The sequence below is a fragment of the Trachemys scripta genome, chromosome 9 (genome assembly GCF_013100865.1).
Source record: "Trachemys scripta elegans isolate TJP31775 chromosome 9, CAS_Tse_1.0, whole genome shotgun sequence".
Classification (NCBI taxonomy): Eukaryota; Metazoa; Chordata; order Testudines; family Emydidae; genus Trachemys; species Trachemys scripta.
This window is the reverse complement of record NC_048306.1, coordinates 91,458,698-91,473,777: the sequence shown is the minus strand read 5'-3', so window position 1 is coordinate 91,473,777 and position 15,080 is coordinate 91,458,698. Positions and strand designations below refer to the sequence as shown.

General features: G+C 39.5%; 1 protein-coding gene and 1 long non-coding RNA gene across 2 annotated transcripts in view; one reads left to right on the top strand and one right to left on the bottom strand.

Moving 5' to 3' along the window:
- LOC117882375 (inactive N-acetylated-alpha-linked acidic dipeptidase-like protein 2) overlaps positions 1-15,080 on the bottom strand; it is a 119,659-nt gene that overhangs the window by 64,393 nt on the left and 40,186 nt on the right. The gene's annotated exons all lie outside the window — the stretch shown is intronic.
- LOC117882611 lies at positions 5,403-14,623 on the top strand. Its single transcript, XR_004647055.1, has 3 exons — positions 5,403-5,459; positions 6,099-6,204; positions 14,455-14,623. It is a non-coding gene; the product is annotated as an uncharacterized LOC117882611 (long non-coding RNA).

Below are 15,080 nucleotides of genomic sequence, written 5' to 3'. Positions count from 1 at the left end.
TGGCAATATACAAAAACCTGTAGGAGAACACTTCAACCTCCCTGGCCACACAATAGCAGATGTAAAGGTTGCCATCTTACAGCAAAAAAACTTCAGGACCAGACTCCAAAGAGAAACTGCTGAGCTCCAGTTCATTTGCAAATTTGACACCATCAGATCAGGATTAAACAAAGACTGTGAATGGCTATCCAACTACAGAAACAGTTTCTCCTCCCTTGGTGTTCACACCTCAACTGCTAGCAGAGCACCTCATCCTCCCTGATTGAACTAACCTCGTTATCTCTACACTGATATATACCTGCCTCTGGAGATTTCCATTACTTGCATCTGAAGAAGTGAGGTTCTTACCCACGAAAGCTTATGCTCCCAGTACTTCTGTTAGTCTCAAAGGTGCCACAGGACCCTCTGTTGCTTTTTACAGATTCAGACTAACACGGCTACCCCTCTGATACTTCACACCATGGTAGCTCCATTTCCTGTTCTAAGTATCTTATTGTTATTAATAATTATCATTAGTTTTCAAATACCAAAGACACACTATGTGCCTCATAAAACAAGTAAAGACATGTTCCCTACCTTGAAGAGCATACAGACTATACCAAACAGGAAACAGAAATCTAATGTCAAACAGAGAAGGGGGAAGAAGAGAGATGATGAAAGGCACAGATGACAAGAAGGTCACGAGGTTACCCTAGGGGTCCTGTTGCACAGAGCACCTTGCAGAATCAGGGCTGAAGGCATATACTCATCTTGCTGGTTAAGTCCCTTTTTTGGCTGGTGTTCCCTTCCTTTGTTTTTCATTTAGTTGAATATCTATTTTCCCCCTGACTTCAGGTCAGCTTCATGGCAGAAGCGAGTTTTTTGAAATCTCTCCTATGTGGTGAGGGACATGTCTAGTGGACAAGTTCAGCATAGGCATTCCAGGCATAAGGGACAGCATGGAGGAAAGCATGCAGACTTTAGTGAGAGATAGTGAAAGAGATATTGAAGAAGATGTGGGAGAGGGGGAAACAGCAGAAGAGACCAGGTTTGAGATTGAGGCAGAAGATCGGTGATATAGAAGCATGAAAGCAAGGACAAAGTTTGAATTTGATGCAGAGCACAATAGGATGCTTGGAGACCATCGTGAAGTGGGGGTGACCTGGGTTAAAAGGACAGCTGAGGAAGATCATTTTGGCAGTGGCATTATGGATAGACTGGTGGGAGGTGAGGTGAGCAGATATAGTAGTTAAAATGTGAAAAGTTTAGGATTTGGATAAGTGATTTGGCCATTAGGACAGGAGGAAAGGAAGGATATTAGAAATATGATAAAGTAAAAAATGTAAAAGTTATAGGGAAATACTACAGAATCTCCTAGAACACTGTAGTAATGGGGTAACTGTCAACTTGTTAATTATGTCCAGTGTAAGTAGTTTGTCAGTGCAATTCCCCCAATCCCTGCATGATCCTCAACTAAATTGTTTTTCAGTTCATAAGACAATAAGTGTGTAATATGGTCATTGATAAATAGTGAACAAATTAACAGGAGAGTCCACAGCAGCCATTCAAAGGGGTGTGCGTGCACAAATCAGGGAGCAGAAGTGGTCTCTAAATCATACTGTGTGTACAAGACAGATGGCTGGTTACAGACTGAAATATTCCTTCTTTTACCAGACTGTAAGAATTGCCCCTTTTTTTTTCCCTCTGTGGAAAGACAACCTACAAACTCTGAGGCGCACTGAAAAGCTTTAGTCTAGACTAATTCATCTGAGGCGATCTTCAAAAGGCTTTCCATGACAGAGTGAAATTTCTCATCAATCTTTTTCACTTCTACATTACAAATCTGAGAAATACAAACCACTTTTTTTTTTTTAAAGCTGCTCTTTTATAATCAAACTGAAAAGCTGTACAGGAGTTGTTCCTGTTTCTTAGGTATGCCACAATACCATCGCTCTTTTAGAACATAAGCTAATGATGCATATGGCCAGGACAGCTACAATAATCAGCAGGTGGTTTATCTGTTGGCATAATTATATGTGTTATAAAAAGCATTTACTAATGCTTATAACTAAGAACATTGAGTCAGTGGAAAGATGGTCACAGACTTCAGTGGCTTTTGGATTAAGTCCTAAGAGCAAGATTTTCAAGGGTTCAGCACCCACAACTGAGGTCAGATTTAGCAAAGACCACAGTCTCCATTTAGGCACCTAAATGAAAGGGCCAGATTTTCAGATGTGCTTAGCACCCAGTAGTTCCCATTATGTCACTTATGTCCAGATGTTCAAAATAGCACAGCAGCCAACATGCCTAAAAAGGAAATGAACCCCTTTGAAAACCTGCTCCAAAAACTGAGCACTGAACTCTTGAAAATTTGACCCTAAAAGACTGGAAACATTCCCCCTCCCCATTTATACATTATGCTCTTGTGAATAAATACACTGCTTATTGCTTTTGCATTTAAGGCAGAATGTTTTAGTGGTTTAGAGTGAGGGAGTAGGCAGTAATTTGGGGTCAAGGAGATGGTAGGCTATGCCCGGTGAATCTGCAACTGTGGGATTCCAAACACTAAAACCTCACTTCTAGGGGCAACACACATTATGATAATGGTAGGCTCAGCGGTGTTGGTGCTCCACAATTTGGGGGCTGGAGGCAGAGACACCTCTCCACAACACTGTTGCTCTGTACAGAGGACATTACTCAGGCACTGAGACACAGGTTTAATTATAAGCCTTTAATGTACATAAAGCACTGTAGGCTGCTGTCCAGTTCCCCAGCCTGGGAAGGATTAACAAAACACCCAGAGTCTATTAAGGCCCTTTCCTCAGGGCACCATTTGTTGGATGCACCAACAACCTTTAGCTAACCACAGAATAAGCAAGTTCAGCAGAAATCTAACATATAGACATAGCCTCTTAACCTGAACAAGGGTCCTCCAAAGGGGCCTCTCTTTTTTCCACAGCTTCCCACTCTACCAACTACTTGCCACAAACACACCCTGGTCCACTGCCTACAATGGGATCCAACACTTTTCCTGCCAGAGCTTCCCTGCTCCTGGCAGCTGTCACTCCCCCCTCCCCCACATACAGTTTTTTCCTTGTTTTTATAATCACCTGACCCCTTCCCAGCTGGATCAGATAATCCCTTCACCAGGCCCAAACACCTGCTCTTAAAGGGGCCCTGCCTCAAAACAGGACTGGCTGTGCATTAAAGGGGCACTTTGAGATTCTTGAATGAAATACTAGGTAAATGCACATTATTATTTATAATAGAAGAGGGTACAAGGCAGATTTCAAAATACATTTGGATATCATTTAAATGTTGTCACAAATTGACAATAACCATAATGTTTGAAGCTGTAATGCTGACACTCAATATGTCTTGAAGCATTCGCATGCCTAGGATCTCAAACTATGGCCCATGGGCTAATGATGGTCTATACAGAATTGGGGGTCATATGGGCCTTGATTTAGGAAAGCACTTAGATTGTGGAATAGTGTCCCAAGTAAACTGCTGGAAGCCTCCTTCACTTAGGACACTTAAAGCAGAATCCAATCTCTCTCTCTCTCTCTCCAATAAATGATCTAGATTTTTATCTCAAAATGTCTAGGATATTGGGTAACCCAGTCATCCTAAAATCTAACAGTTTCCCAAGAGTTATCATAATGGATCCCAGAATCTTACCCATGACATTTTATTTCCATTCCATGATTTTATAGGGAAAAAACTAAGTTAATTGGGATATATTATATACAAATGAGTAAGAGGTGGCAGTGTGTCTCTAAATTAATGCAAACAAAAATATAAAGTAGTAACTATAAAGCTCCAATCAACGTAACGATATAAATGTGTTGGAACAAATATTGTATTCAACTTCTGTAATAAGGAAAGACCAGCAGAGCTCTGGTATTAAATGGAAATAACCAAAAGAATCTCTTCTCTCAAAACACAAGATTCTCTCATTTTGAGGCGTACTGTTATAAGACTATGTAGCCTGACTTTAGAAAGAGCCAGGAGGTAAAAATTTTAAAATGTATCAAAGCTAGTGATGACCCTAAGTCACTTCTGAAAATGTTTTAGGCTATAAGTAAATTTTTCAAAAGCATTTAATGGTTTGAGGATACAGGTGGGCACCAGAAATTCCTTAGTTCTAATCTCAGCTCTGGTACTATCTCATGTCTTTGGGCTGAATTTCCTCCTCTGTAAAACAAGGATAATAGTAATTACCTACCTCACAGGAGCAGCATGAGAATCAATCAACAAAAGCCTGATCCAAATTACACTGACTTCGGTTAATCATGGGACCAAAGCTCAGCAAAAATGCTCCCCGCATGACCTGCCAAAGTAGCAGCATTTCTAGTTCTGCATCATTTTGAAAGGTAGGGATATTGGAAAAAATAATTCTTGTATTTCCATTCCTGAGGTTTGTATTACGTTTTCACTTACAATGTCATAATTTAATCCTCTTTAAAATCTGACTAGGACTATAGTGTGAGAAGGAAAGTTTATTAAAAGTCAGGTACAGGGAAGTTTGATGGATGACGTTAAGCAGAAACGCTTAACTATTTCTTGGGCAGAAGAGGTGGTGGAAATCTACCTTAGTCTGCGCGGCTCGGCACCTATGCTCTGTTCTATTGCATGGAAAATACTGGCAGCTATTACAGTCCTGGCAGGAGTTCTGCATTAAAAAAGTCTGCAAGATTGGGCACTCAAACGTTAAAAACAATACTAACTTTACATTATATAGCTTTTATTATAAGCAGGGCTGGTATAACTGCCTATTATTTATGTAGCCTGACATTTCTCATTATAAGACCACGTTTTCAGTTGCTTGCATGTTTGCCAAACTTCAACCATCCAGGCTGAAATTTTCCATGCTGGTGTCTGTCCCAGGTTGAATCATTTTGGAAAAATTCAGCCAAAATGATTCAGCAATTTCCAAGAACAAGGTTAGGGGGAAATATATTGTTTTGTTCATGTTAAAAAAAATCTGGGGACCTTTTCTTTGAACACCTCCAGGACAACCACACTTTTGAGAAGGGATTTGAAATTTAGGAGGGTGGCCTTTGTGTCAGGGATGTACCTTTTGCCATCCCGTGAAAATCCACCCAAATTTGGCCAAGTTATAAGAATTTTAAAAGTCACAGTTCACACATGCTCACTAGAGATTTCTTTGAGTGTAGCAGTTAAAATCTCTGAATATTCCATCCTCACTGATCATGCTCAAGCCTCTCGCAGTTCCTATATCTGACCAGACTCTGTGTCTGTCACCCCCAGAAAGCAACTGTTCCACCTTGGGGCTACACAGGAGAAGCCGGACTTTCCCTGTAACGGCAACTCTTGGCTGGAGTAGGAGCTGTCTCTGGAATTGAGAGCAAAGAGCCCACCTCTTCCGGGCTCTCAATGACTCCCTTCCACCACCCATTCGCCTGGAGGATGAAATCATCTGATTTGAATGCAGTAGAGACAGAAGCTGGAGCAGGGTAGGTGAAAGAAATAGATTGGGACAAGGAATCTAGTGAGACTGGGATTGGAAAGGGAAAGAAAGAGAGAAACTTAAATAGTGACTGGACAAAGAGACTGGGACTGGGAGCCCCAGGGCGGGGAGGTTATACTGGGAATTGGAGCCAAGAAGGAGAGAGAGGGAGCTGAATGACAGAAATAGGAAGATGACTGGGAGCCATTTGTTTGTGGGCAGAACACTGAGATTGGATGCAACTTTATTCGGCCCCATGTGCATATGCATTATGGTACAATATTTAGTTACTTATTCCACAGATTCCCTACCTCATTCAGTGCACTGAAGGGACACTGCTCACTTCATACGCAACTATTCAATATTTTGGTTTTTTTCCTCATTGTTCAGTTTCAGGCCCCATGCTTTATTTACTGCTGTCCGGGAGAGACCTCAATATCGATGTAAACTTCATATTAATACAATTATTGTAATTTTTTATTCAGTTGTTACAAACTTGTTTGTGACTTTATTGGATGTTAAGATATACCTACATGTATGTTATAGCTAGTATGCTTAAAATATAACCATGCTATAGCCAGTTAAGTAACAAAATGTTAAACCTAATCAAATAAATTCCAGAAGGCTTCTGCTTTTATCTTCCAAGGACAAGAAAACATCAAGATGACGAACCGTGTAGAACATTCACGTTTTTAGCAAAAGGTCTGACTCTGAAAGGAATGCAGGGTGTGTGATCAGAGCAATAAAACTAGGTAAAGTAGGTGTACCAACCCTCACCGTCGTGCATGAAATCCTGCTTGTGTTTTAAACTTTAAAGGAAAACGTGTAGTTGGAAATATTTTAAATTTAGTTTATTTCTTAAATGTTGAAATGGCAAAAACATTTGTGAAATTCATACTTGCAAATGTATTAGCTAAATGCAAAGCTCCTAATATAGCTAAGTAAATGGTAATATACTTTATACACCAATACGGAATCTAATGTTCTTGCTAAATTAGTGTAAGAAGCCATTTAATGATAGAATATTTACATTAATGGAGAATTAATTACTGGCAGTGTGCAAACAAACCCTCACCCAGCTCGGAAAGCCAAGAAAAATCACAGTTCCAAAAACTGTCACGTACAGTCAACAACTTAAGCTAAAGACTTTCTAAAAGTTATTGAATTTTAAAAGACTGTTTTGAGAACTAAACTTTTTATATAAAGAACAGGAGTATTTTGACCTTTGGAAAAGAGAATTTCATTTCCTGTCAAATTCTAATAAAATGTAAATAATATGGAGTGAATAAAAAAAGAAATATAATGAGCTTTGAAAGTTATCTGATGCTTCCCTGCCACAGGAAGCACAAAAGCAATTAAAGAAATACTGCATATTAATTAATAAACGCCACATTCATAAGATAAAAAGGCTCCCAAGGACTACCCAAGAAGGTGTGGAGCCACTGAATGAGTGACAGCAACCAACTTGAATTTAAAAGCTTGTAAGATGTGTTTTACTATAATTTCATGGAAACAGAAAGATATAAGAGACTCTGGAGTGAGCACCCACTGCCCCATACACCCTGCTAAAACAGCAAGCACTCCACAACTTAATCCTGTCCATTTCTACAAGCAAGCTGCCACTGACAGATAAGACAAACACAAAGAGACTTTGGGGGAAAAAATCATCAGAAGGGGAATGCAGCAATTGCTGACTGAAAAAAGGGGAAAACGCAAGCTTCACCATCTGGGCTGTCACCACTCCCACCATATCTTGAGACTGATTTCTACCAGTGGGCCTTTGTCATCCTGATCCGGAGAGATGTTCTGCCCAAACCATGCCAAAGGGAGCAACCCAGATGACATTGCCATCTCCATCTGCTCCAACTAAATTCCACACACCCTCCCACTCTCCCATATGTCCTTTTCTTTCCAGATGTTATTTGTTCTCTTTCCTATCTCTCTCTTTTCCCCTTCTGTCTAATAAAAGTCTGGCATAGCTGGCCAAGACTGTATATTCTGCAACCCTGCTGAGAGCCTGTGACCAGAGAGGCAGATAAAAGCAATGCCCTAAACAACCTGATGCTGGTTTGCTAGATTTTGGAGTGGCTAATAAGACAATGTGCCATACCTGTGTTTTTCCAGCAGTAAGATTGCAAGTGAGAGACAGCACCAGAGACAGAAGCTGGATTTCCTATCTTTGCCATTCTTCTCTCTCATGGCTTGTGTGTGTTTTGTCTTGTTTTGTCTTTTCAGAAATGGAATCGGCAGCTGCATCCCATCCCAGCTAAGCTCTTCTCTCTTTCTCCAAAATGAAACCTATTACTAAATCTTGGCAGAATTCTATTCGTAGGTTTTTATCATTTCAAAGAATATAGATGTTTATTTTAAGCTTTTTTTTATTTTTATCCATTTACATTTTCACAGTTACGGGAAACTATTGGGGAGTCGGGCAATAGTTTTTTAATGACAGTAGACATTAAAATGAAAGAAATTAAAGCTTGAATTGGGAAAAACTGTCAGCATCATATGTCAAAAATATACAAAGTAAATACCCTTAAAATCAAACCCTAATAAGTTCTCAGTCAGCATTTTTCTTACGCTGCATTTTGGTAAATTTCAAATATCAATGGAAATACTTTTTGTCAGTTTGTGTGTGCAGTGAAATCAACCTTTACAGATACAAATCCATTCCTTCCAAGCCTAGTTATTACCATCTAAGACAGCTATTCTCAGACTCTGGGTTGGGATTCCAAAGTGGGTCACGACCCTGTTTAATGGACTGGCTTAGACTTCCTGGGCCTGGGGCCAAATTCATAGCCCAAGCCCAACTGCCCTTGGCTGAAGCCATAGCCCGAGGGCTTCAACCCTGGGTGGCGGGGCTCAGGTTGCAAGCCCCCTGTTGGAGCTGAAGCCCTTGGGCTTTGTCTTTGCCTCCTCCCCCCAGCCCGGGGTGGTGGGGCTTTGGCCCCCCTTAGCTGGGGCAGCAGGGTTCAAGTGGGCTTAGGCTTCGGCCCTCCCTCTGGGGTTGCAGTGCAATGACGTTTGAGAACCCCTGATCTAAGAGACTGTCAAACAAGAGGCAGAGGGGTAGCCGTGTTAATCTGGATCTGTAAAAAGCAACAAAGAGTCCTGTGGCATCTTATAGACTAACAGATGTATTGGAGCATAAGCTTTCGTGGGTGAATACCCACTTTGTCAGATGCATGTAATGGAAATTTCCAGAGGCAAGTATAAATATGTAGGCAAGAATCAGTCTGGAGATACCGAGGTTAGTTCATTTTAAGGTAGCCATCTTACAGCAAAAAAACTTCAGGACCAGACTTCAAAGAGAAACTGCTGAGCTTCAGTTCATTTGCAAATTTAACAATATCAGCTCAGGATTAAACAAAGACTATGAATGGCTAGCCAACTACAAAAGCAGTTTCTCCTCCCTTGGTGTTGACACCTTAACTGCTAGAAGAGGGCCTCACCCTCCCTGATTGAACTAACCTCGTTATCTCAAGACTGATTCTTGCCTACATATTTATACCTGCCTCTGGAAATTTCCATTACATGCGTCTGATGAAGTGGGTATTCACCCACGAAAGCTTATGCTCCAATACATCTGTTAGTCTATAAGGTGCCACAGGACTCTTTGTTGCTTCAAACAAGAGGGTTTTCCTTCCTAAGACTCTACAGGTAAAGGGAAAGCAAACAAATACCATTACAATAAAAGTCTTATTTAATACTTTGCATTTCAAATACTTTAACTTCCTTTCTTTTCTGTATTTTAAATGAAAAAGTTAAAAGATTTTTAATGGTGTGTTTTCCATAGTACTAAGCAGGCTGAGGTCTCTGTATACCAAACTTTGTTTAAAACTGTTTTAATGTAGGACAGTTTCAGAGTCAGATTAACACCTTTGACTCTTTGGGCTCATTTTATTCCATCTGAATTAATATAACCATTAATATCACAGGTCAATAGATCTGGACTATTTCAGACCAAGGAGGGGGAGTGAATGCAAAGCTAAGGGCCTTTCAGGGGGGAACGTCCTCCTATCAATTCCCACTCTTTTAATCCAGCGGGGACCCAGATTGAGCATCTCCAGTAAATGTAGTTGAGCTACATCTCTCAGATAGCCCTAGCCTAAGGCATGTTGGACTTTATATATGTCAAAACCTAATGCAAATTTAAACAGATGGTATCCTATGCAATTAGCTAAGAAATGAAATCACTAAAACCGCCTCTGTAACAGATGCTGAAAAATACAGTTCCTGAGCTAGCTTCTCAAGATGGATATGAAAGCCAGTGTTCTGATGGGATATATATGTCCAGAAGAGAAAGTTGCTATTTAAAATTACTGCACAGTAGTGATGTTCCACAGAAAGATTCTGACTACAAACACTGCAAATATAGTACATGCTAATGAAGAGAAACACACAATTATGCAAGACACTGTATATTTTAAGCTCTGTTTAAGAGTAATTCACACAATTCCAGCAGATCCCCCCAAAAGTAGGTGAGGATATGGAAATTGATTGTTAACAGCTTCTTGATTACAAGAGTGTTCAGCTTATAAAGCATTGCTAAGAGCTTCTAAAGAGCCTTACTTAAGCACTGTCATGAAAAATATGTTGTCACTGTCCTGAATGATTTATAATCAGTGCTGCAAGTCTGTATATAAATATATTAAAGGGATAAGTTCTTCATGTTTTTATAACCTGACTGTCAGTGTTGTTAGACATCTCAAGCATAATGTATCCCTGGAGACCTAGATTCAAGCTTTACTTTGGTTACATATAATGCCTGTAGTGATTTCAGTCTAGTCCATGCATAAACCACAATTGTCTTTCAAGTTCTTCAAGTCTGTGTCCAGGGAATGACCATTGCCTGGGATAACAGAGTGCTGGATCATAGCTGTGAGAAACATGATAGTGTGTCTTTGGGCAATACTATCCTTACTATCTTTCAAAAGCTCCAAAAAAGCTCACTAGTATTCTGTTTTCTCAAACACACACACACACACACACACACACACACACACACACACACACACACACACACACACACACACAAGAATTCTGTTTTCTCAAATACACACACACACACACACTAAGTCAACAACAATGGCATAATGATTGCTGAAAATGGGATGGTGGGAATACATGACAAGTGAAAAGTGCATTTTAGGGGGCAAAGGGCTTTTATTTTTATTGTTATAACATTCTCAGAAGAATTGCTACTTTTCTGTGTTCCACATCAGTGATCCAATTCAAACTGTGAGCTAGTAAACTTGAAAGAGTTTTACTGAATCTGGCATACTTCCGTAGTCTACATCATAAGTTTTCTTCATTCTGTACAGAGCTCCATATATACTTTGCATTACAACAGGAACAAGTTAATGAACAGCTTTAATTTAATCCATAGCTATCTCACACATCCATGAAAGATTTACTCATCACTCAGATAAAGACTGTACAAGCAACAAATACAAATATATTAATTGTACCATGTTTAGTAGGTGTGACATTCTAGGTACATAAGAGGGATTTCCAATTAATGGAAACACATGTACAAAAAGGCATACATATCTTATGCTAAATATTGTGTAGAAAAACATATTTCTGCTAATTAATGCCTCTTCAATGAATGTAAACAGCATCTGAAAACAAACCATCTCATAACATGGTTAATAGTTTTATCAACCAATATTTTACTGTGTAGAAAGATTATCCCTAAACTTGAATTGAACTATTGGACGGAGAATCCCTGATAGAATCAATATAATTGAATTCCCAATTAAGTTTAAGAATATATGGAATGTATTGTCATGACTTTGATTTTTGGGTTTTTTTAATCCCCTCAAAATACTTTAGGAAAATGAAAGCATAGAAACTGAATTGTGACTAGGAAAAGTCTTTTTAAAATAAATTGAGCAAAAAAATTATTTGTCCATTTTTGCATTTCTCACACATTCCTGAGATGTGCACATGTTCATGTCCTTTGTTTTGTCTTTTTAATCTAATTTTGGAATGTCTGAACTAGTAGATGAATCATCAGGTGTTAAAATGGAATAATTAAGGGAAAACCCACATGTTGATAATCTTCATAAAATGCAATACCAAGCAAAAATTATCGTAGCTCCAAATTTGCTGCTGCAATCACCATGAACAATGAGCATTTATTTTATTTTCTCTGGAAATATTGCTACTGGAATAGCTGATGTTCTTAAAATAAGACAGGCAACCAGTAGCTTGACTAATGGTTTAGTATCAACAAGGTTTTGTCCAGTTTCTTTCCAATGCTGCAAACATGTGACGAACCTACACATCCAGCATCCAGTAGGGGTAAGAAAAATCAAATAAACCCTCTTCATTGTTACACGCTAGCTACACAGTTGTCTACAAGAGATCAGAATTTGAAAGACTGTCAAGATCTGAAGGTAGCTCTACATAGTGGCAACGGGGACCCAGTTCTATTCCCAGACTCAAGGTTACAATCACCAGGGGAGCTGAGCCCCTCTACCTGAGGTTAGAATTGGGCCTGGTGTCTTTCAACAGTGGGCTAATTCTGGCTAAATGACATCTGCCATGCACGTTATTAGGAATCATACACTTTCCCACTACGTGAGGAGTGTGTGTGGGAGGGAGAAAAATTATACATACAATTAATCTACAAAGTATTTTTAATAGATACTGAGTCGTTCTTTGACAACTAGAATAGCATCATAGGACAAAAGTGCCTGTTGTATTTTGGGACATTAACCTGCATATTTATGTGCTCGGATCTATTTTTTTTTAAACTTACTTTCTCTTCACTGAAGCAAAAGCCTCTAGACTATCTTTCCTGTCCTTCCCCAGCAAACACAACCTCCCAGTTGAAAAGAATTTCTTGCCTGAACTAAATGATAGCTAGATATTTTTAAGCTCTAGCTAATTCTTTATTTTCAAAGGCAATTCCTCGGATCTGTTCATTACTAAAGGGTTTGTGAGAAAAATTCCATCATTGCAAGCCAGGCTGTAATCGGATATATCGTAGGACGGTACTTATTCCTGTGGACAGTGGCTAATATAACAATATACAGTACTAAAATAAAACACTTACAGACTCCATAAGTCTACTTTATTTTGCCTTCACGCTATTATTTTGTCTTCTTTTTTTCACTGCTGTGGCCACAAGGCCCTCGAATGTGCTGCTAATGATCTGCACTTCATGGGATATGTCTTGCTTTTTTAAGTCCTGTGGAGAAATGTCTATATTTGTGATGGACGTTTTGATATCAAAATTTTAACCTGGTGAATGTTATTGACCCCTTGTGATTGTGAAAGGGATGGCTTCAGAATAAAACGAAACTACAGCTCAGTGGGAAACCATACAATCTATATCCTGGTAGCTTATTAGACACAATGCTGAAGCGCTGATGGTTAGATTTTTTTTCCCCTGAGATCAGTTAAAAAGATTTAATAAACCACCTTACAATGTTCTTCTCTTCCTTCCAGTTGTCTCTGTCACTGTTCTTATAAAGCTGCTTCCAAATACTTCTCTTTGTTACTTATTTCTGATATAGTACAGTAAGCCCCCATCACATTTCTGCACGGAGCTATTCCTCTACAAATCTCTGGTTATTAACAATAGTGAACGGTGAGCCTTAATTTTAACAGGAAAATCAGTCCAATGAAAGGCTTTCAAAGTCCTTCCTCATTCTCCTCTGATACGACTACTTAGCACTGGTGTAGGGCTTCATCCAAAGCTCATTGAAATCAATAGGACACTTTCAATAGTGTGCTGAAAATATTAACTAATAGTCACACCATCACTGTGACATAGGTTAAGTGATGTAGCAAAGGCCACACAGGCAGCCTGTGTCCCTTGATGTGAGATGAACCGAACATCCACAGCTGAAGTCAATGGTAGTTGTGTAGGACTGCTCAACACCTCTTGAGGTTTATAGGTCCTTAGTTCACTTACCCATTCTGCCTCATACTATTGAGTTGCCCTACCATGATAAGTGGGTACATTAGCTACTCAGTAGAGGAACAAACAACTCAGCTGCAGGCAGTTAGCTGGCAAATGGAAGGGAATTTGTGGTGGATTTAATACCAGTTTAGGGGCCTCCTCTCTCCCATAGACATTAATTGGTCTGGCCTCTACCTAATAAAATATATCACAATGACTAGCTCTGGCTTCCATTTCCCAAACTCTTAAAAATTAAGCTGAGATTATATTAGTCACTGATAGGGTAAAAAAATCAGCGGGGGCACAGCTGCGAACTTCTCACATCCAAAGGTCATCCCTACTAATGACCAATCCTCCAGAAATACACCAAACCAACTGTGCAATGCTGCATACGTGCAGAAGTATTTCTTCCTGACTCCTGCAATGATCATTGTATGCCCTGACTCATAACATTTAACTACCATCACAGGTATAACTACCAATGTTAGTCATAACATTATTTAATTAGCCACTGTTTTAAAATCAACCTTGGTTTTTTAATATCACATAATGAGCTATCTCACACTATTTCAGGTGACAAAGTAACAAAAAAAAAATTAAAATAAAACACCACCAGTATATATGCCAGTATATTTTAAATCATAGAATACACTCATGGGCCAAATTTATCCCTGATGGAACTCTGTGTTTGGTACAATATTGTCAAAGTTGATGATCTCCCCCAGCAATAGCAGAAGATAAGGTTTCTGACTGATCCTTCTAGATCCACCAACAGTTTTTGATATGGCTGATCATGAGATTTTGTTGACCCACAGACCCAACGAAGGGAAAAGGAATAGCTTTTGCGTGACTCTGTTCATATCTGGGAGGATTCAGAGGATAGTTGTGGGCATTTCTTCCTCTTTGCTGACGGGTTTCTCTTGGAGAGTACTACCGATTTCCCATGAAGACCTCCTGAGGAGGATCTATACTGTTTCCCCTCCTGTTCAATGTGTACATAAAGTTGCTGAAATGATTAATGAGGAAACATGGCTATGATGTATTTTATATGCTGATAACTTCAAGGTCTACATTTCCATCACAGCTGATCTGACTGGAGTAGTGGAATGAGAAACCCACTCCCTGCATGAATTTGAAGCTTGCATGAGGACTAGCTGGCACAAATTAATCCAGACAAGACTGACATGTTGATGGGACAGGAGAAGCAGATGGGACAGATATCACCACCCTTACTGAGGATATTTGAGCACCAATTGTTATGTAAGTATGCAAATTAAGTGTGTTTTAAAATCCCAATCTGCTTCTTAATCTACCAGTTGTGGCCAAAAATACTGTTTTAATCTGCTGCTGTTAAGCAGAATGAAATCATTTCTGTATGTGAGGCTGCACCTTCAACTACACAGAAACTGAAGCTGGTGGAGAATGTACCATCTGCATGCTGAGTGGTATTCCACACCAGATGTACATTGCATCAGTGTTTCTGGATTCTGCAATGGCTGCCAAAATTTTTCCAGTATTAGTGTTAATCTATAAAAACATAAATTCTGTATCATACTCCACTGCAGAGAAGGAGACTGGCCTTGTCATTAAGGTACTAGCTTCAGTCTCAGGAGAGCTGGGTTCAGTTCCTGGCTCTTATACAAATCTTCTGGGTGACTTTGAACAAGTCACTGCCTGCCTTATCCAAAGCCGACTGAAGTCATTGGAAGG